At 38.9% G+C, this 23,273-nt stretch overlaps 1 long non-coding RNA gene across 25 annotated transcripts in view; it reads left to right on the forward strand.

Moving 5' to 3' along the window:
- The window catches only part of LOC135303880 (uncharacterized), a 184,871-nt gene that overhangs the window by 32,497 nt on the left and 129,101 nt on the right, over window positions 1–23,273 (forward strand). For 10 of the 25 annotated variants that reach the window (XR_010365274.1, XR_010365264.1, XR_010365265.1 and 7 more), the window contains 3 exons: window positions 5,663–5,787; window positions 6,728–6,803; window positions 19,165–19,292. The exons of 6 other annotated variants lie outside the window; for them this stretch is intronic. This is a non-coding gene — a long non-coding RNA (uncharacterized LOC135303880). The remainder of the gene's footprint in view (window positions 1–5,662; window positions 5,788–6,727; window positions 6,804–19,164; window positions 19,293–23,273) is intronic. 9 more of the 25 variants (XR_010365281.1, XR_010365267.1, XR_010365278.1 and 6 more) reach the window with 2 other exon arrangements.

The following is a 23,273-nucleotide window of genomic DNA, read 5'->3' on the forward strand; positions in this document are numbered from 1 at the left end:
GTGCCTTGCTGTGCATGTTGATTTTTAGATTCAGACCTCTGAGCTCTATTGAATTTGGGTCTCTCCCTTCTAAAGCCATCACAGAGTAAGCTGAGGCTGAAAACCTCAGGCAGATCTAAGCCAGAGGAGCTTCTGGATGCTCTTAACACCACATTATGAGTGGGAACTGATGGAGAATCCTCAGAGAATTCAGTTAAGTGTTAAGTGAATGAAAGTCATCTGCTAAAGAAAAATTGAAAGTTTCTTATCGCATTCAAAATTACTGGAAAAGAAACAATGGCCTTTAAACTGTTAAAAAAAGCAATTTAGAAAGTTTAAAAATATAATTCCCCTTGAATGCAAAATTTCAAGGTCCATGTTCATTTTATTTTTAATAGATTTATTAGTAAAAAGGAACTGGAAACTGTGGGAAGTGTGAAGTACCCCCTGAAGTGTGATTTAGAATATTTCAACCATTTAAAGAGTAGAGTTTTATTTTTATCAGCTTGTGAATTGACAGCAGGAAAGGGTTGACATCTTATGCTATTTTATCTTTTGGACATCTCTGCTAAACTTCAACTTAATGCTGAATTGTTTGCAGACACAATTTTGGTTTTTTTAAAGCAAGGATAAATTCTTAAACGTATTGGATTGTTATGTTTACAGTCCTTGTGATCAATTCTGTATTTAACTCAACTGCCCTAGATACTTCTCTTTGCCCAGGGAGATTGTCTCTTACAGCTCCGTGTGGCTCGGCACAGTTCTGTTCCATATTTAAATTGCTACGTAGAAACACTGAACCAGAGTTGAGAAGAGCGCAAGAGGAGACAGAATTTTGTTTCCTCCACTTCTATCCTCGCTTGGTACAGGTGATTTCCACCATTCTTTTTATTGTGAAGGGCCTATATTTCCCCTGAATAGAATGAAATTCCTCTGCTGAGGAGAAGGAACATCAGATTGCAATTAATATAATAACAATCTTCCAACTAAAACATTAGTATTTTTTTTAAAAAATGTCTACATTTAATGTTCCAGAACAGGAGGTCATAGGACATAACCAAGTCCAACAAAGAGTGCAGAAGGCATAATTCTTATTATTAGCATCACATCACCATGTGACAGTGACAGGTGGTGATCCACAAATGCCACCACACCCCTCAGAAGCTCTCAGTGGGGAAATGAGAGCCTTCAAAAAGTGCAATCTTGTGGCAGTGTAGAACAATCTGGATCTGTTATTAGGTAACTGTAAGATAAATTTCAAAGTCAATATTTATGGTGTTTGAAAACATGATTTTTAGATAATTGGCTGTGTAGGATGCTGCACCCTGTATTTATATTGATCTGCAAGAGCACTGGTGCTGCATGCAGACCTAGCAGTCACATATTCTGGAGTTTCCTAAAATAACCCTGTGTCCTAATTTTTCAAGAGATGGGAAGAAAGAAATTTATATAAGAGGGTCTTGTTTACAAAATATAAAATTATGTTTAAATAGAAATCTCTTTCATAATTCCCATTAATTTTATTATTTAGTTGAGCTGTAGTTAACTGTTTTAATTGATGTAATTTTCAAAATAAAAATGCCTATTGACTTAATTTTTGATCCGTGAAATGATACACTCATATTGTTTACTTCTAAAATCAAATATGATGTGAGAGTGGTGATAATAAAGACAAAAACAAATGTTCAACTTCAATGTAGCATGCATAATCAGCATCAGGAGATAGCGTTTGCCAGTTATGAGCTGCTAAGAAAGAGAGAGTTTTAGATTTATATGCCAGTCATTTTTTGAAATAATTTTTTGAGGAATTTTTTGAAAATATTTTATTTTATTTTTGAGGTGCTTTATGCTAAAGAACATAAAATTAGGATTAAGGCAATGCTTTTATCCACCATGGTAGATGTGAATATATCGGGAAAAAAAACCCCAAAAGGTGCTCTGCCACCTTCTCCTCTGTCTGGGGGTCATTGTGTTTTGCATGCTCTGACATTTAGGGCTCAGCTCCATTACTTGGCTCCAGAGGTGCATTAAATCCTGAACTGAAAAAATATAGAGCTAAAACTTCAATAATAAATTATTTGAGATTGGTACTTGCAGATCAACTAATATTTTGTCTGTCTTGGTATGAAAAGACAGGAAGACAGGAGTCTCCCTTGAAACAGAGATTGCAAACCCCCTCCCTCTGAATTATTATAATTTTGAAATTAAGGGGCTCTCATGCAAAACAAATATGGAAGTAAGAATAACAGTTCTTTATTAGGGAAAAATAAATTTAAAAAATGCAGTAATACAAACCAACACTGCCAGAGTGAGAGCAGGAGCTGAGCCCTGTGGGTCAGGGTGGTGGCACAGTCCCATCCCAGGGTGGCTCAGCCCTCCTGCAGTGCCAGCTGTGCTTCTGCTGGAGCAGGGATCCTGCACAAGGCTGCAGTTTTCCTCTGGAGCTCCAGGGCTGCTGGAGATGGGCCCGCTCTTCCTCTGGGAATGCAGGGCAGGAGAAAGCTGCTCCTCTGGGAATGCAGTGGGCAAAGGCTGCTGTGCTGTTCCAGGCTCAGATTGTATCCAGGTAGGAATGCTTGGCTCCTGCCCTGGGCAGAGCATCTCCCCATGGGATGCTGGAATTTGATCAGCCCTGCAGGGACACTCCCTGGCCATGGACAGCAGAGATCTCCTGGAGGGAGGATTGGCTGTGGGAGAGATAAAGAGAAAACTGCCCCATGGACAGAGAGAACTGCCCAGCTCTGACAGAGAGGGACAGAACACACACCCCCAGATACATCTGAGACATGTCTCTGGTTGTATTTGTTTGGTGAGGTTCTTTGAAGCCTCCTCTCCTGTAAAGGGGAGTGAGTTTGGAGCCAGGCTCAGAGTTTCTGTTCCCCCTCAGAACAGTGAGAGCAGATTTACTGCCGCCGTGTAAAAACTAACGAACATCCTCAAGCCCTGCCATAAAACTGGAGCTCTTTCGTACCTAATTAGAGGGCAATTAATTTTCTTCCTGAAAAAGAGGAAATTGGACCAAAAACCTATAAAATTAGCTTCATCAGAACAAAGTGGAAACAGATGAACAACCCACAGTGACTCTGTAATAATAACACTGCAATCCTTACAGCGCTGCCTTGGCTCATTTGGATTTCTTGCTCAAGACCCTATTTGAGTCTTCTCCCACATATTTCATCTTTATATTATGGATTTGCTTGCTTGGTGATGCATGTGGGCGAGTTAGTGGCCTGCTCATAGCCTTGTGAGACAGCCATTTCTTGGGCAGATACTTTTTTCCCCTTTCCCAGGGTGTTTCCTTAGAATAACTTAGGACTTTCTGGGCAAAATCACTTTGAGATTTTTGAGAACATTACTGACATTACACATTTTGAGAGCATTACATTTACCCAGAATTTCTGGGTAAAATCACTGTATTTTTGAACTAGTAAAAAAAATCAGTGGCATTAAGTTGAAGTGAAATTTGGCATGTTGATAATTTGGGTGAGGATTTGCAATCTGGTGGGGAATCAGGAATGTGACATTTCCTGAAAATACCCCCAATCTGACCAACCTTAAAGGCTTCAAAAAACTGCACTTTGCACATGTGCAGTAAAGGTGTGTTAGGTTAGCAGCTTAAATCTGATTTCTAGGAGTGACAGAAGCACTGGAAATGTTCAGTGTAGTTTTCTATGGTGAAAGTTACTCTGAAAAACCTGATGGAAGGCCTTTAACTTGGATCCGCAAATTAAAAGGCACTTTTGGTCATAACTTCTGCAGGTGTCAGCTCCCAATTTGCAAAATAGCTACACCATCCCCTTTCCTCCTAGTAGCTGTGGAATAAGGACTTGTGAAAAGTATTTTAGAAAATCCCGTGAGCAAATGAATAATTTTATCATCAGTGTTTAGTAAGTAGATTACAGAGCTGTTTGCTACTAGAAAAAAGCACTGAAAATACTTAATGGCTTCTTGCTTAATGAGATCAATTCATCTGTGAATGGAATTAGCAATGGGCAAGCACGACCACAACAATATAACAGTACCTAAAGACAGGTTTTATGCTGGGGCTTGATAGCTTTTACAGGATTGACATTTGCCACTTTAGTATTCTTCTAACATCTTTTTGGGTAATAATTTAATAAATATCAAAGTGGGACTTTGATGGTGTACAAAGACTTGGTTTTGCATATTTATGAAGATTTGCTTGCATATTTGTAAATTTGATTATTCACTTGAGGAGACTTATGTATACAAATGGCTTGAAATGCCTCGTCCACTAGCAATTTGTTAGAAACTAATCTACTCTAATTTCATCCCCTAGGAATACTTTTAGGGTCAAATATTATTTTTAGTTTAAGAAATTAATGATTAGGCCTCTTAATATTCTGAACTTGTGTTTTCACTTGGAATTTTAAGACAGCGCTAATGATTCCTCACTTCAGCTCTGGATTGTGCCATCACCAGAGCCTTAGTCATATCCCAAAAAATGAAAATGCTTTTTGGAAGCCTTCTTAATTCCTGCCTTAGAGAATGCAGTGGACAGGTGATATGAAGTGCAGGTACATTTCAGTCTCTGTCGGAGGCCCAAATGAAATCTGTCCTGCTGACAATGGCCTCTGCATATTGATTCCTCTATTGGTAAATTTAAATTATTACTGCCCCCTTAGCACTTTTATGGAGGCCGGACACATGCATGGTTTTCAGAGATGGGGATACAGCAAAATTATTGCAAAAATTACTGAAAATACTTAATGGTTTCTTGCTTCTTTCTAATCTGCTAGAAAGTCCCTGCTCTCCCCTCCATAAAAATATCCCTGCTGTTCAAGTCAGCAGCTCCCTGTGTTTATTTCCTCACCAGAACACTGGAAATTTCTTTTGGATCTCGCAGAAAATTCACAATAAATAAGATAAAAAAAATATGCCATCAATGGAAAAGCATTTTTTGAGCTAAATTTTAGATTAAAGTGATTCATAAAACAAAAATTATATTATCCATGTGTTTTGATTTCTTCCCTCAGAGCAACTCATGTTTCATTTTCTCCTTTTTTCTTCTCTACTTTTTTTCTCTTACAAAGACAATGAACTGAATATCTGGGGGTTTCCATTTTTTCTTCTTTTTCATTTTATCTATCCTGGATATCAGGAGTTCAGGAATGTTAGTGATTAAAATGTGGAATATTGATGCTTTTGGACTCCTCTGTTGAGGAAGTTTTGAAAAATTAGAGTGAAAATGAAAAAGGAAATCAATTAAGGTGAAAAACAGTGAATGAACTTTAACAGATATTATATTTAATTGTTATGGAATAGGAAAGCAGGGCCAAATTTGAAATTTGAAATGCTCCTTTTTAGTAGTATTTCTACTACTACCTTGGACCTTGAAGAAATTGAAGTATTTGTATTAAACAAAGGACACAGTGAACAGAGAATAAAAGATAAGGGGAATACTTGAAAATACTTGAAAACTGTTCCCTGTCAATTTTTGATGAGATCCATCTGAATTTTTTTGAAGGAGTAAAATAATGTTAAATCATATAGGATAAAAATGATGCAGCTTTTCAGTGTTTCTAGGACCAAAATGTGCAACTTTTTAGTATAGTTCTATTAAAATGTCCTTAAAGCCAGTTATTTCAGAGTAGGTGCTAAGTGATGCAAATAAAAATGTTTTGTCAAGTATATTTATAATCCACTAATTTTTCCTTTGTAGGAGTATCTCAAGGGAAGTGTGGGCATGATGACATCCATCCTTCTTGTGCTGCCAGAATTAAACCTGTCCATAAAACAGATGGGGAGACACAGTGAACCATTTTAAAGGATGGCAGAGTTCCCGTGGTAAATTAACGCCCAAGCCTTCCTTTAAGGACTCTACAACTCCTGTTCTGTGGCCTTTAAATATACATGATGTCTTTAAATGCCCCAATATATCTAAAACCACAATCCAGCTGAGATTTATTCTCTTTAGTGCTGATCTAGGGCTGGATATTTGTGCTGTTCCACCCTCCTGGTATGAAAGTTTTATGGTGCAGCTGGGAGGGAATGCCTGCTGCCATCCCACTTCAGGCTGTCCCTTCGACCTGCAATCCATAATTCCACCCCGTCCCTGTCTCAGGGAGCAGTTTCTCATAATTGCAACCTAAATGTTTAATGTGGCAGAAGGAAGGATGGGCGGGAAAAGCTCTGAGTCTGCAGTGGGAATGAGCTTGAGAAAGGCTGTGATGGCTCCTGCCGTGTCTTGGTCACACAGATAAAATTGTGGGGACAAAATGAATCAAGAGTTTCCACCTCTCCTGTTGGATATCGAGGGATTGTTTGTTTGTTTTTTAAAAATTATGAATCTTATCCGTGTTGCATTCACAAAACAAATGCAACGTGTTAATGGCTCCACCCTACTGAGTTGCTCATTTAAAGAGACAAAGTTTTTCTTCAACTATTTTAAGAAAATCTTTTTTCGCAGCTCAGTAATTAAATAATTACTTCCAGTTTGTTTGTTTATGCTTTTGTACAGATTTTTCCTTTCCAAATTCATTAATTCATTAAATTTCTTCAGAAGGTGTGATTATAAGGAAATTGAAACACATTTGGTTATTTTGTTTCTTGGGGTTTTTTTTTTGTTTGTTTGTTGTTTTTTTTTGGTTTTAGTAATGCCACTTACTCATCATAATCCTATGATTTATTATGAATAATGCATTCCTAGTAAAAATGGCTTTATTGCAGTGAGGGTGAAATGCCTTCTTTATAACCTCCAGTTTCATTCTTTGATTTGAAAATGCAGGCTTCACAGACTCCACTTAAGAAGATGGATACAGCAGTGCAGTAGTGCAGTTCAATTTTGGATTTTGCCTTTGTTGGTGAGTGAAAACCACACTCCTTATGTGTAGGACAGCCTGCTCATAACTTCTAATGCTTGCAACTAAGATACAGGGCAGTAAGGTGTATTTTTCTCTGAAATAATTTATTAGGATTGTGGAGGTGTCCATGTAAACACAATTAAGAACGGTTTGGAAGATTTTTTAATTTATCTAATTTCTCATATGCTATTTTGTATTTCTTGTGCCCTTGCTTTCTCAGTAGCCTGTGGCTGTGTTATTCCTCTGATTTTGGTGGAAGACATTCTGTTATTATAGTTATGAATCAGGAATACCCTATGACCATAATTTCTGGCACTTTGCCACAGACCAAAACACACATTTTTCAATATACTGAGCTGCTGCTATGGAAATACTTTTTAGAAATTGTGGTGTTTTGCTCTGATTTTTTTAAAAAATTACTATTTTCTTACATTTCCTCAACCAGCTTTTCCTTAGCTTATAAACTAGGTTGTCTTGCAAGAAAAAAATTCTGGTTTTTAAAGAAATATATTTCTGGTCCTTCTAAGCTTTTTCTCAGTGGAGTCATGCTGAGTTGTATAAGCTGAGTAACTAGATTTAGTGATCTGTACTATCAAAAGAGCAAAATTTAAAATTGATATGTCTATGAAAATGATTGGAAAATTTAGAATAGTTTTATAGATGAAACATCATGAAAATCACTTTAAACTTAACAAAACTCTTTTGAAAAATTATTTTCTCTTCTCTTGTAATAATAATCTTGGAGAGCAGGTACTGGTGAAGCTTGGGAGTACTGAGTAAAGCACTGCTCGTATGGGTGTACCCAGGAAGAATCATCCACTGGCAGAAATTCAGTACAATCATAGGAATTCCTGCTGTGAAATGTTTACTTTTTTCCTTTGTGTTTGATATCTAAGGCATTTGGATTCCTGAGCATGTAGCACCCTGCACAGATATTAGATAATTTCAATCAGGGAATGTTTCCTGGTACTGTGCACTTCTTTTCTAATTTTCCCTCTGTGATCCAATACAGTAATTTGCTTTATACCTTTGAATAACTTTGGATTCAAGTAGAAGCTGAAGGTGCTCCATAATCTCCTGACTTCTGAATGTGTGACTTTGCTGTTGTTAACCCAGGGCACTGAAGGTGGGTCTATATCTAACTTCTAATCAAAACCAAATCTGCTTCACCTTCACTGTGATAAGCCTGGGTTTTGACTTTGTGTGAGCTCCCCATGATTTGTGAGTGATACGCAGAATGAGAAATCCTTTCTCCAGACAAAGGGCAGGCAGATATTTGCTCAGCTTGCTAGATTTACTTAAATTTCAAACAGCCATGAAGAATATCAACTGAGAAATTATGACTATTGAAAAGAGATTTCAGAAAACATTGAAATAAACGTATTAAAAGGCTCTGACTTAGCAGTTGGGGATACTGATGAGAGAGATGTTTAAGTCTCCTTTCCTGCCCAAAACCATCAATAAGAAGTGGCATGGCAGTCCTAGGGCATCACCTGGATTCGTCTGAGTTTCCCAGGTTTGCAGTCACGGCAGATTAAATTGATGTACAAACATGTTGCTGTAGTGAGGAGATCAATGTTTCTCTCCCAGACACAACGTGAGATTCAGTGCAGCAATAGAGTGCCTTGAGGAGCACCTGTGAGCCATCCCTGTTCTAGTTATACAACCCTGTCAGTGACAAACACCTCAGAACCACCTTTGTTTTGGTCAGTTTTTCCCCAAATCATTCAGTCAGACTCCATTTCTCCCTCATGGCACTGTTTGAAGTGCACGAGCAGCCAATAAACTGTGGGGGATCCCCTCTGGGATCTGCCCTGGCAGGAATCACAGTGGAGTGATGGCTGATTCCACCTCTGAACTGCTCCACAGGAACAGGTTTGAGCCACTCTGTGCCCCACCTGCTCTGCAGGCAGATCAGTTCAGGGGAGGAGGGTGGATTTACCTCTTGGGAAGTTCTTACAGTGGAGACATCAATTAAAGATCACTATTAGTTGTGCTTGGAGAAGACTCAATAACATTTTCTCTGTGCTTGAGAAAAGAAGGATCTTTTTCTTCACAGCCAGTCTGGTTTTGGGACCTCTTTCAGGTGCATTCCTGATTCCTGGCATTTCCTCATAATCCAACTGGGTGCTACAGAAGGTAACTAAGGAAGCATCCAGATGATTTTTTTTTTTTTTGCCCTGGCATGAGTAAAATGGCTCTAATGATCATCACAGTTAGCTCAATCCCCTGCTCCTTGAGGTTTTAGTAGCCTCTCTCCACCCTCTTTCTGTGATTTCTTACATCACTTTGCTGTAATCAAAGAATTTCTGTCTATGCAAGGAAAAAGAATACCCAAAACTGCATATGATGAAATACTTTTGCTTTTTTATTTCATTCATGGGCAGATCCATTTTTAAACCTTAGGGGAGCAGGTGCCATTTCCAGCCCTACCAGCGTTTGTCTTCTACTTGTAGAAGACATTTCAGTGTCATCTCGTGCTGCTGAGGTGAATTTTTTTGGAGATTCTGAATGACTCTGTGATGCCTGAGCACCCCTGCACCTGGTCGGAAGGATGCACAGGGCTCAAGTGTCTCCTGTGGAACACTTTGAGGACCATTTCCAGTGCAAAGACTTGCCAGGCAGCTGTGCCAGGCTCTGTAGCAGAGTTCTGCAAACAGAAAGCAATTTTGCACCGTCTGTACCAAGAGTTTGTACTTGGCAACAGTTCTTTGTTTCAAATTCATTACAATTTTCAGTGACTTAAAAAAACCACTGAAAACAGACATGAAAATTAGGGTTCCTCTCAGGTGACTTGAATTCTGCCAGCTCCCAAGATAACTTAGAAAAAATCACCCCCAGCATTTTCCTCCATCTTTCAGAGAGAATTAAGCAGGACATTTAGATCCATTTTAAAGAAAATTTAAAATTTATAAATTCATTAATTTTAATTGCAAGTGAGTCTACCAGACCTCTTGCTTTGTGTATTTGTAGTGGCAGAAGAGACAACATCAGGTGCTGAGGGTGGCTCTGTTGCTGGCCAGCTGTAAAGGGTTGAACTGAATTGAAACAAACTTCCAGCTGATTTTGTTTTTTAAAGATAGAATTCCAGCTTTGCCATTTCAGAAAATGGGTTGGAAATTAGAGGGCTTTTTTTTTAGAAAGTATGAAATCTTTTCAAAACTTATTTCACGGTTTCTGAGGGTTTTGTTTTCATATTCTGTGACTATTTGTTGTTGGAGAGGGCAAAACTTAAAAAAAAAAAGCTTTAAAAAATAGCACAAAGGGGTCAGTTTTGATGTGTTGGCATTCCTGGCTCAGCCCATTTCCAGCTGACCAACTGAACTTTAAAAAAAAAAAGCTTTAAAAAATAGCACAAAGGGGTCAGTTTTGATGTGTTGGCATCCCTGGCTTAGCCCCTTTCCAGCTGATCAACTGAATCTCCTTCCTGTGCAGTTTTTTTACACTTTTTAAAAAATTTGAGGTACCATCCCTCTACTGCAGAGTTTTCTTTTGATGATAAATTGCTAAAAAAGAAAAAAAAAATATTTTGTCCAAATGATTTTTACATGAATACAATCAAAATTGAAGATCCACATTTCAAAGTAACTTCTTCAAATATAATACCATAAATCAAAAATTTTAAATGAATTTAAATTTATACTCTTATACTTTAATACTTTATTAATTTCAATGAATTCTTCAGGCTGGTTTCTAGAGAGTTAGATTTTTTATTATATCAATAGTTTTCCGTTACAAGCTACTGCATTTTGAAAATAACATCCAAGGAATAAGAGGTGATGAAATTCACACAACAAATAGCTCTTCTGTATTCAACACCCATTAGTTCAGTGCATCATTTCAAGGGTTCATTAGCCTCATGAAGCAGAGACCTTATCTCAGCAGGTTTTATAATTGAAGCTGTTGTGAGTGAAGGAAAGGGAGATTGCAGAACTTTCTTTCAGATGGAGAAAAGCATCTTAAAGGGTGAAGGGTCCATTGAGAAGTTCTGGGGTCCCCTCTTGAATATGGGGGAATGTCTGTGTACAATTCATTATTATCTTAAATATAGTACCTGACAAAAGTGATCTACAAAAGGGCAGAAGTGACTTCCTCTCTCTCTTTTTTTTTTTTTTAATATATTAATTTTGAGTTGCACTTTTTGTTCCTTGCTGAAACACAGAAGGACACAGAAACTGAAGGTTTAGAACATAAGGTACTGGATGTTGGTAGTACAGGTGGTGCCTGCTCAGTCTTGTTTGGAAGGTGTCAAAAGAAATAATGCAATGAAATTATCAGTGAAAATGTCTCACTGGAATCCAAAGAGTCAAAAAGAATTTTTAGGCATAATTTCAAGTAATTGCTGTTTAGTTTTGGCTGGTAATTTACTGAAATGAGTGGCAGAAGTGTTTAACAAAGGTTCCCCACGTTACTCGGGGCAAAAATCTGAATATTTTAGTAATTTGTATTATGGAAGAAGGAGTGAACAAATTAGCATCTTCAGGAATATACGCTATTAAAAATTTTAAACAATTCCCAACCCTGTTGCTTTCCATATCTATCAGAATAAACAAGACAGAACCCTCCTTTATTTCTTCAATTTTCCCACTAGCAAGTATGAAAAAAATATCCCCCAAATCTTGCCATTCATCACAACATCTTATCATGCAGCAAGGATTTTTTGGGTCAATTAACTGTTCTTGATAACATCAGTGTAGTCTATTTTGTGCCCAAATGTCAACTTAAATCCAGGCAATTCCTTTAGCTTTTAGGAGAGGCCCCAAATTCTCTGTTGTGCTGGGTCACGCTGCTTTGCAGAGCCAGAAACGTGGGCATGCTGTAAAAGCTGGCTCAGAGCACCAGGTTTCAGATTAATGGAGACTGAGAGCTAAATGTTTTATCACAAATAAGGGAGAAGAAATGAATAGGAATTCCATCAGGAGTCTATTAAAGCCATCCTTGTTGCTGCAAGCCAAGCCCGCTTGCTGCAATCACAGAATCATGTTCATTTGATATCAATGCAGGGTGAAAAAACATTTTTCAGGCTAGGCAGAATTATTAAAGGGGGGAAAAAAGGTCTTGATAGACGTATTTTCCCCCCATATCCACTCACAAAGGAAGCAAACCAAGAGCCTCCAGTAATATTTTTAGGTTCCAAACGGGTCCCAGGTGATGCTTTTCTTTTAGATAGTCTTGCAGTGACAGCAGACCTTTAACTGAAACATCTTTCACTGAAGCTTTCCTCATAAAAGGCTGAAAGAGATAACACAGAAAGAAGACAGGCTGTCAGGAAAATTGATGGTGGGAAGGAATCTCAGCTTTTTTCTTTCACCAAGCACAAACAAAGTGCCTGATCAGTTACTTAAACCCTTCCCAGTGTTCTAGTGCTCAAAAGTGGCCTGTGCAAAGAAAATAAAATTAATTCCATGTAGCTCTTCCCACAAGGACATGGCAGGACCACTCCAGCAGGAGTCAGTGAATGGTGGTGCCATGGCTGCAATGCTGTGAGGAGGCATTTTAAGCTTTGGTTGTGTACAGTTGCAAGAAAGTGATTTTCTCCTTCCCCTTCACAGGCACAGGGAAGCCAATTACCAGGGATTTCTGCCCAGTGCTAATGGCACAGGTGCAGCTGGTGGCAAGGCAGTTTTAAGGGCAGCAGTAGAAGTGATAATGGTGTTCTGGCACCTGAAAACTCTGTTTCTTTGGGGGTGGAGCCTGGGGAGAGAGGGAGCCTGCTGTGGACTTTTTTCCCATGTATTTTGTTGTTGTCTAGACTGGATTCTGTGCTGGTGGTTTGGCTTACATAGCATTTTTCATCTCATGCTTAGATTTTAGTGCCATTTTTGAGGGAGTGTCAGTGTCCCCTTGTCACTCTTTCTGAGTGGGACCTGAACCCCAGCCTGCCTGGTGCTGATGTTAATATGAATGACCACATCCCTGCTGTGTGAGTAAAATCAAAACAGCCAAAGTTAACAGGCAGAACTCGTACAAACCAGCCTGAAAAGACTCCAAATAAAGCTGCCTGTCTCCATTTGTATGTGTGTGTGTGAGCACTCTCTGTTTGTTAAATGCTGCTACTTTTAGAAAGAAAGAAAAATTGAGCTATCCAGGAGAGTAATCCTGAGATAAATTTACTTGTAATAAATAGAGCCATGAGTTTCTGCTTGTTTCAAAGTCTCAGTTTTCTGATGTACCCTCATACTTTAGAGTTGTCTGTAACCATTGCCCTTGAAACCTTGAGTTCAGGGGCTTCTTTCATGTAAAAGATCAGTGAGTTTGGGGAATGTTAATCTGTAAATCTTTGTTCTGTCACTGTGCTGCCTTCCAACGCTCCTCTTTTTCCTGTGTACTTATTTGGCTTCATTTTTCCTCTCAGGCCTTATTTCCTATCCCAGAGCCTCCTGCTAAATTCTCTTCCTGGTGATTTGTGGATTGATTTTTTCTGGAAATACCTCTAAACAGCCAAAATGTGTGTTTTGCTGATTCCCTTGGAACAGGCTGCAGGGAAAGCTGATCCTGCTGGGACCAGGGAATCTGATTCCCACCTTCCCCCCTTTCTTAAAGTTTGAGTTGTCCACAGACACTGGTGGGAGCAATGAGCACCAGGAGGAGTGGAGAGCAAGCTCTGCTGAGTTTTAGGTTCTTGTGGTGGGTCTCAGCTACAGCACTCAGGAACTGAATTGAATAAAATCCCTGTTGGCCAGGCTCTGTGCCACAAATCACATAAAAGCCAGGCTGCAGCAGTCACCCCAGGATGGAAAGATTATCCTGGATCTCCTTTCTCTTCCAGCTCCTACTGTCCTGCTCAGAACTCAGGGAAATTGATTTTCCAGCTTAGCCTCCAAGGAGAAAAACTTTTCCAGAGTGATATCTCCCAGGATAGAACAAAGCCAATTGATTACTGAGAATAATCCACTCATAAAAGTAGAGCTGCAGGCTGGCTTAAAGACATGAGGTCTCTCTTTTCAGGCTCAGACTTCTGGAGCAGGAGTAAGAAGCAGAGAGAGTGTGTGAGGCAGGTGAGGTGCAGATGGGGGTGTCTGGATGTCATCCAAGGCAGGTGTTTCTGCCTTCCTCTTCCTACTGAGTTTATCCAATCCACTCTATCATCATCAAGATGCTGTTTATTTCTAGCTTATAGCTTCTGTTTTTCTAAAAAACCCCAATCTTTTACTAAGAAAAAAAAAAATTGTTTTATATAGTCATTAGTCCAGGCTTTCAAAGACGTTTTTTCTTAGACCACAACTAGAGTTTTGACAAAACAAGAATAATATTTTTTTACCTCAGGAGCAGCTTACTATTTAATTACAATATATCCTTAATAAGGACAGGCATACTGCTAAATATGGATCTTTTTCAAAAATGGTAACTTTTTTGCAACTTCTGTCTTATTTTGAGTGATATGAGCAATTTAAAGGTGTTTGTGTGAGTAGTTTTTCCAGTCAATGGGGAAGGATTTCTCCAAAGACTGGCTGATGCTTGGAGTTCATCCCTGTGGTGTCTCTCCCCTTTTACCAAAAACCACAGAGCCAGCATGGTGGTGATGCATTAAAAAGAGTTTTTTAAGTACAACTCTACTTTTACTTCTTTACTGGATGTATAATCATTAGAAAAATTTATTATAAGCATGGTCTTGATTCCTCACCTGAGTAGCCAACTTTGTCTCCCTTGTCTTTCTATTGGTACAAAAGCTTAGTACCATTTCTCCTGCATTTTCTGATTATTGTTTATTGGTATGTGCCCCTCTCCCTAAGGCAAAATCCATCTGAAAAGTCCCTAGGGAAAAGCTCAGCTCTGTGCTGTTACTCAGTAGAACTTTGCATTGTCTCAGTGTAAGCATTCTGTGGGCATCATATGACCTTAAAAAAATGTTGCTTTCCTGCCATATACTAAATTAATTTTTTTCTGTTAAGATTATTTTTTCTGTTTAGATTATCTGTTATACTCAGAGGCTTGAACTGTTCCACTTTTCCATGGAATGTGTAATACTAGATAAGATAAAATATTTTGAGTTAGATCCAGAAATGAAAAGATAGCAGAAATCCTGCCAAATCAATATAATAATTTTTGTATGATTTTTTTTTTTTAATGGGGGAAGAGGAGGAAAGAGAAAGCAAATCTCAAATCTTGTTCCACCCCTGATATAAATAATGTTACCCAAAGATTAAGTTAATTTTTTTTCGTTGGGAAAAGATGAGTAAAATATGCTTATAGGATATGCTTACATTTTTTCCATTTAAAATAAAAGACTCTTCCTCCAGGTGTTGATTTTTAAAGACTCCTACATGTTTTCCTGATCTTGGTATACCAATTGGTAAATGCATTTTAGAATCTCAAAGTTTTAATTTTCAAGAATAAATGTAACTTTGGTCTTCTCCTAGTTAATACTACAGAGAACTGAAGGTATCAGTGTTTGGCTAATCCCAGCCTTTTAAATTCTTACTTGTAGTTGTAGACTATTAGTGGTGCAAGAGAAGACCTAGTTGAGACTGAATTCCTGCAGCTGTTGACATCTTTACTTAGATATTCTCAGCAACTTATTTTGCTTTATCTAAGCACAGTAATGCAATATAATGAAATAATAAAATTAATGGGTAATTATGCAGGAACGATTTCTGCTCAACCACAACTCTTAAATACAGTTCTCTCTTTCAACTCTGTGAGGAGAAGACTTCTGAGTTAGTTACTGTAACAATTCATTTTTCTTTGCCTCTTGTGCCGTGTTCCATTTCAGTAGGGGTTGTTTTGGAGTTCAGTGCTCCAGAAAAAGAACACTGCTGCCTAAAAATCAGCTCCTCAAAGGCAGCTGAACTGGTGGCTGAGTCCAAGCAGCAAGCCCAGCCGCTGATCACTGGCATGTTTCACTTGCCAAGTGCAGTGTCTGCTGTAGTTTTTCACAGTTCTGAGTTCTGTCCCCATTTCCATAATTTATGGACAACAGGTGAAGTAAAGCAGAAGCTGTCCTGTATCTCACTCTTTCTGTCCCCGCACCGTGGTGATGAATAAAAAATGCACTGGCACCTTTGTTCTGGCCAGGATGGCATGGGCTGCCCTCTGTAGCAACATGATTTTACAAGGCAGGGATTCATCTTCCTCACGGCTGTAGTCTTTGGGGAGGCATTCTCTGCAGAGCATGAATAAATGCAGGTCTCACAGTGTCTTTAGCACGGCGTGTAACTCCTTCAGCCTTCCCCACTGCTTGTGGGAAATGAGCACGAGGTTCACTCCTTGCTGTTCAATTTATATCCACTGAAAGGGATTCTCACATCCCTTCATGGCTGACTTCTATGTAGACGTTTTAGGGGAGGGAGCCCTTGTGTAGAATCAGAAGCAGAAATAAATGCATTTTATGTGAGCACAGCCCAGCACATCCAAAATTAAATCCATGCCTATTGAACAGAACAGCATTTAGGCAATGGCTGATCTGTAAGATCAGGAGGAGAAATTTTTTTTTCTGATCTTCTTCATGGCAGAAGAAGGAAAATCTTTTAAGTGGTCAGAGCAGCTCCAAGGGAATGCCAGCAGATTTGACTGTGCATAGCAGTAGAGGGGGCGTCACATCTTAGTTTTGTGCAATTGTCAATGCATTAAATTTCCCCAAAGTCACTTTGCCCATGACAGTAACTTCTGAGTGATATCCCCACCTTTAGTTTCACCCACAAGATTTCTCATCTGATTTTTTCCCCTTCCATTAGGGGAGGGAGAGAGAGTGAGGGAGTGCTGGGTGCGTGTCTGGCAGCCAGACAATGCCAACCCACCACAGATGAGCAGGTTGAAAATTGTTTTAGATAACAGTAGTGCTCCTTTGCTTTAGCCTGAGATTCCCGTAGTTTTTGTTTTTTTTTTCTTTTACCACTTTAATATTTAACAATACTTCTGTTACAGCTGCCTCACTGCAAGTGCCTGAACTTTAAAACTTTCCCTGTGAAAAGTTCCCAAACACCACAAATCTTGCCATTGCTGTCATACTTGATGTGTGAGTTCTCCAGAACTTCCCTGAGAGAATAAATGCTTCAGACAATCGGAAAGCTCTTGTGCCCTGGTTCTTCAATTTTGTATTTTTTTGGACATGACTCAGTGAGATAAAGATGTTCCAGTACATCTCCTGCAGAGGAGCTGGATAAATAAAACCAACTTGTCATTCCAAATAAATTGTCATAAATGATTACTTAGGGGGTGAGAAGAAACAAGTTCACACTATTTATTGGAAAAATAACAGTATAAAGCAAAAGCACTGAAGGATCATTAGGTTTTGTCACACTGTGAAGGAAAACTGGGAGCTTAGTTGTGTTCATATGTTCAGCCTTTGGCAGATAATCGTTCTGTAATTCTGTGCTGCTTCTGACAGCAGGAAAGTCGTTGTGTCTTGATTCCCTCTCCTTTTATTTGTATGGATCTCTGCTAAGCAAACCCCTTTAAATCAAACTCATGTAGGGAGCACTTTAGTCCAGTGGTCTCACAGATGTTGTTGAGTCAGCTACACAGATATGGATTTAAACCTCCAGTGCAATGTTCTCCTGAACTCAGAACATGATCTCAAAGCCCTCTCAAAATGTGGAATGAGAATATCTGACAGTAATGTGGTTTTCTGATTCAAATCCTTGATCTGAGGCTGTAACCTGATTTTTTAAAAGAATTTAAAATCTCAGTCTGTTTCCATCATAACTTCAGTATTTCTTCCCCTGCTCAGTCCAGATGGCACTGCAGTAATTTTGTGCTTTATTATATAAACATAATAATTTCATGGCATATAATTAATAAATATTGTTTTGTAGGTATACTTTTGTGTCTATATCAGACAGGTTTCTCAAAATAAACATGAATTGTTTATCTATTTTCCCAGATGATAGCAAGCATTTTTGGGAGCAATGCTGCCCATCCTTGCTGGCTGAGTATGTGGCCATGGCTGGGGGAGGATCTGAGATCAGATCCCTGACCCTAGGCCTGTTCCTCTGAACATCCAAACCTCTGCTATTTCACCTTCTTCTTCTTTCATTCTTCTGCTTGCAGCAGAGTGGAGAGTTTGTTGAAAATATTTTCTCCTTGTGAACGTTGAGAGCGTGTACAGATGTGCTGGAGAATAACATTTGAACAGAAAAGTGGTTTTTGCAAGTTGAAGGGATAATTTTGAAATTAGTATTAATTTTGAGAATAACACCTGCAAGGTGCTGTTCTATACCACAAATGAGAGTGGGAAAATAAATTGGTTAGTGCCAGTTCTCCAGGAAAGGGTTTTGGTGCTACAGTGGTTTGCAAATTGAATGTGACTCTGCAATTTTAAATTATTGCAGGAAGAACAGGAGCCATGCTGGGTTGTATTTGAAAATGACTGTAGCCTAGATGATGTGTAAAATAATGTCTCTGCTTTGCACAGCAGTTCAGCAGCCATGTGTGTCTTGATGTATTTAAAAAAGAAAAAGAATTCCCATCTTAAAAGAGCTAAAGAGTGAGCCACAAAAAGATAGAACCTAGATATCTTAGACCTTAATGACCTGGAATTACTTAGCAGGAGGACATAATTTGTTTTCCATGTGATTGACAGGACACAAATTGCTAAGATTAAATTAAAGCAAAAGGCAGGCATCTAATCATTAGCATCTCACTAATGGTGAAACAGCAAAGTAGATTTTTGAACCTTATTTCCCAGAGGTTTTAAAGTCAGGTGAGATAAATACCAGTTAGGAAGGACTTGGACGTGACACATACTTGCCTTGAAATGGGGGCTGAAATAATAAATGGCTCCTTAAGACCTGTTTCAGACATATTTTCTGTGACTGTAGAATTTAGTGGGAGCTCCACTGAAATGCAGCAAAATCAGTGATGCCTTGTGCAGGCTGCCCCAGAGCAGAGGCTGGACAGAGCTACAGAACAAAGCAGGGATTCATTCCAAGGATCTCCTCCATGGATCCACCTTGGGCAGCACCAGAGCCCAGCCAGGGCTGCACCCAAGATGAACCCAAATGGTCCCAAAATGCACGAGCACTGCCGGGGTCTCTCCCTGGGCTCAGCTCTGCTCCATGTGCACATTGCAGTTCAGTGTCCAATCCCACTGCAGCCCCTGCAGTCCCATCCTGCTTGTTTTTCTCTCTGCAGCCCACGGGGTTTGTGCTCTTGGGGCTGAGATTTGGATCATTTGTCCTTGGTGCCCAGCTGGAGCAGGAATTGTTTTGTCTCCCTGCTCTGTGCACAGAGCTCACCATCCCCTGATGTGAAGCCCAGACTCACACACTAAAGCAGCACAGAATCTGAAAAATATAAAAGCCAAAACCTGAGGCATCATCAGTAACCCCTGAACAGTAAAAGAAATACCATTTTCTGTTATTTTCACTACTTTTGTCTCCTTCTATATGAAACTCTCCCATCATCACTTTTTGGCTTCCAGTTTGCTGGATAACAGAGAAGTTGCCTTTATAGCCAATGCTGCTTCCAAGTGACATGAAACTGCACCAGTATTGTGTCTGCTGCTGCTGCTGGGATGATGGACAGCTTGCTTTTTCTCCTCACACAAAAGTAAGTGGATTTAAAAATGGCAAACAAGTGTCAAATAATTCTGTCTGTTATCATTAAACAAAGATTCAAAGGCAACAAGATTGATATAAGGAAAAATTACATTTCACATCCGACTTCTTGCTCTTGAGAGCATGCTGAATATAGAGTTAACTTAAACTAAATGAAAAGAATAAAATATTTGCATAATTATATTCTGGAGGTCGTTGTTGTTCAGTCTGTTGAAATCTCCTGGAACACACGAATACGTTGCTTTGTGAACCTGCTATTCCCAATTTCACCAATTTAATCTACACCAGATCTCATTAATACTACCAGTAAGTAGGAGAAATATTGTCTGATGTACTTGGAGATTAATTATGCTTGTGGCAGTCTCTTCTTCATAGGAGAAGGCAGCTCATTCCAACAATAGCAATTCTTTCTGAGTTCACTTCAAATGTCATTATGATAGAATGCAATTTTGGGAATAATGCAAATGTGAGTTTCAGTAGCTGGAAGCTATTTTGTTTTAATGAGGTATGAAGTAACACACCTCAAATGCACTGCAGCTTCCACCTCTGGCTTGGGAAAGGAATACAGAGACCATGAATATGATTAAATTTAATACTGCTGTAATTCATCTAATGCTAAAGCTAAATTTAGGTAATTGCTCTATTTTATTTATGCAGATGACCCCAAAATAGTTTGTTTCTGCCAAATTATACCTTATTAATGTTCAGTATCTAGTTTTATTATAACTCTGATCTCTATTGTTAATAGGGAGAGCTTGATGTGGTATTTCAGGAAGGAGAGAGCACAGTTCAATTTCATGTGATCCAAGGCAAAACCCATCACTTTGCCAGGAAGCTGAAAAAGGATGGACTGGTGGCTGCAATAGCAGCTGTAACTTTCAGAAAGATCTTGCCTGTATCCTAGAATTTTTCCTGAATGCCCTGCTATAGAAGACTAGCACACCCTTTTCCAAATCTAGTGCAAATCTTTTTTTTTCCTGCTCTCTGGGGGAATTATGTCACCATATAAACAGAAACAACAGAGGAAGGAGAAAAAGACAGTGAGACAAGCTGAAGGAAAATAAAAAGGGGGGGAAAAATACCAATAGCAAATGCCTGTAAGAAGGGTATTTTCTCTGTGGAGAAATTGGAGAATTTTTCCAGTTGTATGTCTTGGTTTCATAATGACTACAAATGAGACACAAAATATGTGTTTTAAGCATCCAGCCAAACAGCAGATCTGTACTTCTTCCCTCTAGTGAAACCTGTCCAAATCCTCTGGAAAAGGATAACTAAAGAAGAATGATGAATGTATCACATATTTTAAATATACCCTATATATTTAAATTGCTTTTTAACAGAAAATGTAGAATAATCTACATAATAAATACTTTTCAGTCTTAGCACTATATTTATCAGAGATCCTGATCTCCAGTCCTGTGTGCACACTGGCCTTAATTTCTGTGTAGCTAAGCTGGAGTGCAACTTTTTGGGTATAGTTCCTTTAATTCCTTAGTTTGGGGCCCTTCTTTTGACTCCAGTTCCTCTGAAGCTGTTTGACAGAAAAGGCAGGATAAACTCCATGGAGTTGTGACCATGTTGTGTCCCCAGCAGAGCTGCTGCCTGTGAGTTGCATTTTATGCCCCTTCTGCTCTGGATGTCAAGTAGATTCCCTGACTTGTGTTATTGGTGTTTCTCTGACAGCCCAGGCAGCTCCAGTAACATCTGTTTTCATCCCCAAGGTATTTTATATCTTCACCTAAAACTATGTGATTGTTAAACAAGTTTTCTTACTGAGGCTAGATCTTGTTTACCAACATTTTAAGGTGCCTTTTCTGCATTTGGGACAAGTATGATCAGAGTTAACAATGATTTCCTAATTTATTTTTACACCTGGGCAGCCAGGGGTCAGATTAGAGGGAGTTTTATGGGTATGAGGAAACGCTTCTCCACCAAAAGGGTCATCAAGACCCTTTTGGAAAAGGCTGCCCAGGGAGTGGAGCCACCATCTCCGGATGTATTTACAACACATGTGGATGGGGACATGGTTTAGGGGTGGTCTTGGCAGTGCTGGCTTACTGGTTGGACTTTGAGGTTTTTGCCAGCTAAAATGATTCCATGGTTCTCTAGAACCTCATTTATTCTAACTGCTTCCTTGAAAATACATCTTAAACTTAGGAAAAAACATCCTAAAATGGAGCAGTGGTGTGCTTTGCTGAGTTAATTGGATGCTATTTTCTGATGTGAGTCTTTGAATCCCTGATTCTTATAAATACCTGTGAGCTGATGGAACAAATGGAACAAATGGGACTGAGGTTGGCAGTCTGAACTGCTCACTGAGAGCAGAGCTTACAGGTTTGTTGTAGTGTCATCCAGAAGGGTCAGACTCTTTCAACAAATTTTATATTCATAAAGCCAGCTGCCAACTTGAGCAGTCAGGCCATTTTATAAAAGAAAATATATGCTAAAATAGAGGTGATCTAAATATAGCAATTTCCCCCCTATATACTATTCATAGCAGGAACCTGGTGTGAATATTGTTTATTCAGAAAGCCACTTACCCTTTAATAACATATTTTCACCTGCACATGGCTGCCAGTGCTGCTGTTTGCAACCCATAACTGATTTGTGCCTCTTCATCTACCTTGTGTGTGTGTGGTCTGTTCAATTTCTTTTCAGCCAGCCCTTGCATCATCTTTAGTCCAGGCTCAGGCCCAAAGGGGCAACCCAAAAAACCAACTCAAAAATGTAGCTGCAATATCGTGCTGGCTTTTGGGAACAGCAGATATCAATTTCTGGGCATGTATTTCATGCAGTCTTCACAGAAATTATTGAACAGGGCTCCTGCTGTTAGGAAATAAATAATGTGAGAATTAAAGCTTGCTCCAGACTTCTCTGAGTGCAGTTGGTGATGGGATGAGGGGGAAAACGTGCTATTTTTTATTAGCCATTATAAAGTAGCTCTTCTGCTGCTACAATACCATCAGTCCCCTTGCTTTTATAGAATAAAGTGAAACACAACAAATTGGGAAAAATTCTTTAGTGTGGGTTTGGATCATTGCTGAATTAGGACCACAATAAAGTTTTACTTCACAATAGGCTGCAAAGCTTACAGGGAGCCATCACTTGGAACATTTATTAAGAACACATTTTTAATCTGGCGCAGTTATCAACTTCAAGTGTGACTGTAAGAAGTATGAAATCATTGATGCTGCAATAAAATATGAGGATTTCTTTCCAGAAGACATGTTTTGACACATTTTGCTATGTGTTCTGACACTAAGTGATGAGTTGGAAGCACTGCTGGGCATAAAGCAGCAAGGCAGAGTGAAGAGGAAAAGTTTGCAGTGGAATAATCTGTTACCAGAACAGATAACACTAAGAAGGCCTGACTTTTCTCACATTAAAAAAAAAAAAAAGAAAAAAAAAAGTAATGAAAAAATAACCAGAAGTTCAAATATTCTCAAACTTTCTTCGAAAACCACAGATTGCTTTGTTTGTTTCTTTTACCTCATGAGTTTTCTTTCTTAGGTCTGGGTTCAAGGTGGCTGTTAAAAATGAGGGGCAAATAGAAAGCACATTTTAAATCCTATTTTCTGTAGAACATTATATCTTCCTCACTGTGTCTGTAATGTCAAGCTCTGCGTCAGTGAAATCTGGCACCTCTTGGAAGCCAATCCTGCTTCCACAGGAGCTCAAGAAAAATTTCTTCCTTGGTGGAAATGAAACTTAATCTTTCCAAAGAGCATTTAATTTTCATATTAAATTTGTAGCTTTTTCTTTTCATTCTTCATTAGCTAGCATTTTCAGCTGGGCTCAGAAATTGCATGAGCTGAAGAAACCATATGTTTGGGATTACATTTTAGTAAAACTTTTCTGATTTGTCAAAACCTCTTTGAACTAGGTTTCTGGCATGTTCCTCTGTAAATATTTGAAATGAGATATTTGTGTGCCAAAGAACTGAAGGAATTCAGTTTACTGTGGAACATGTGAA

Source organism: Passer domesticus, chromosome 6 (assembly GCF_036417665.1).
Source record: "Passer domesticus isolate bPasDom1 chromosome 6, bPasDom1.hap1, whole genome shotgun sequence".
NCBI classification, from domain to species: Eukaryota; Metazoa; Chordata; class Aves; order Passeriformes; family Passeridae; genus Passer; species Passer domesticus.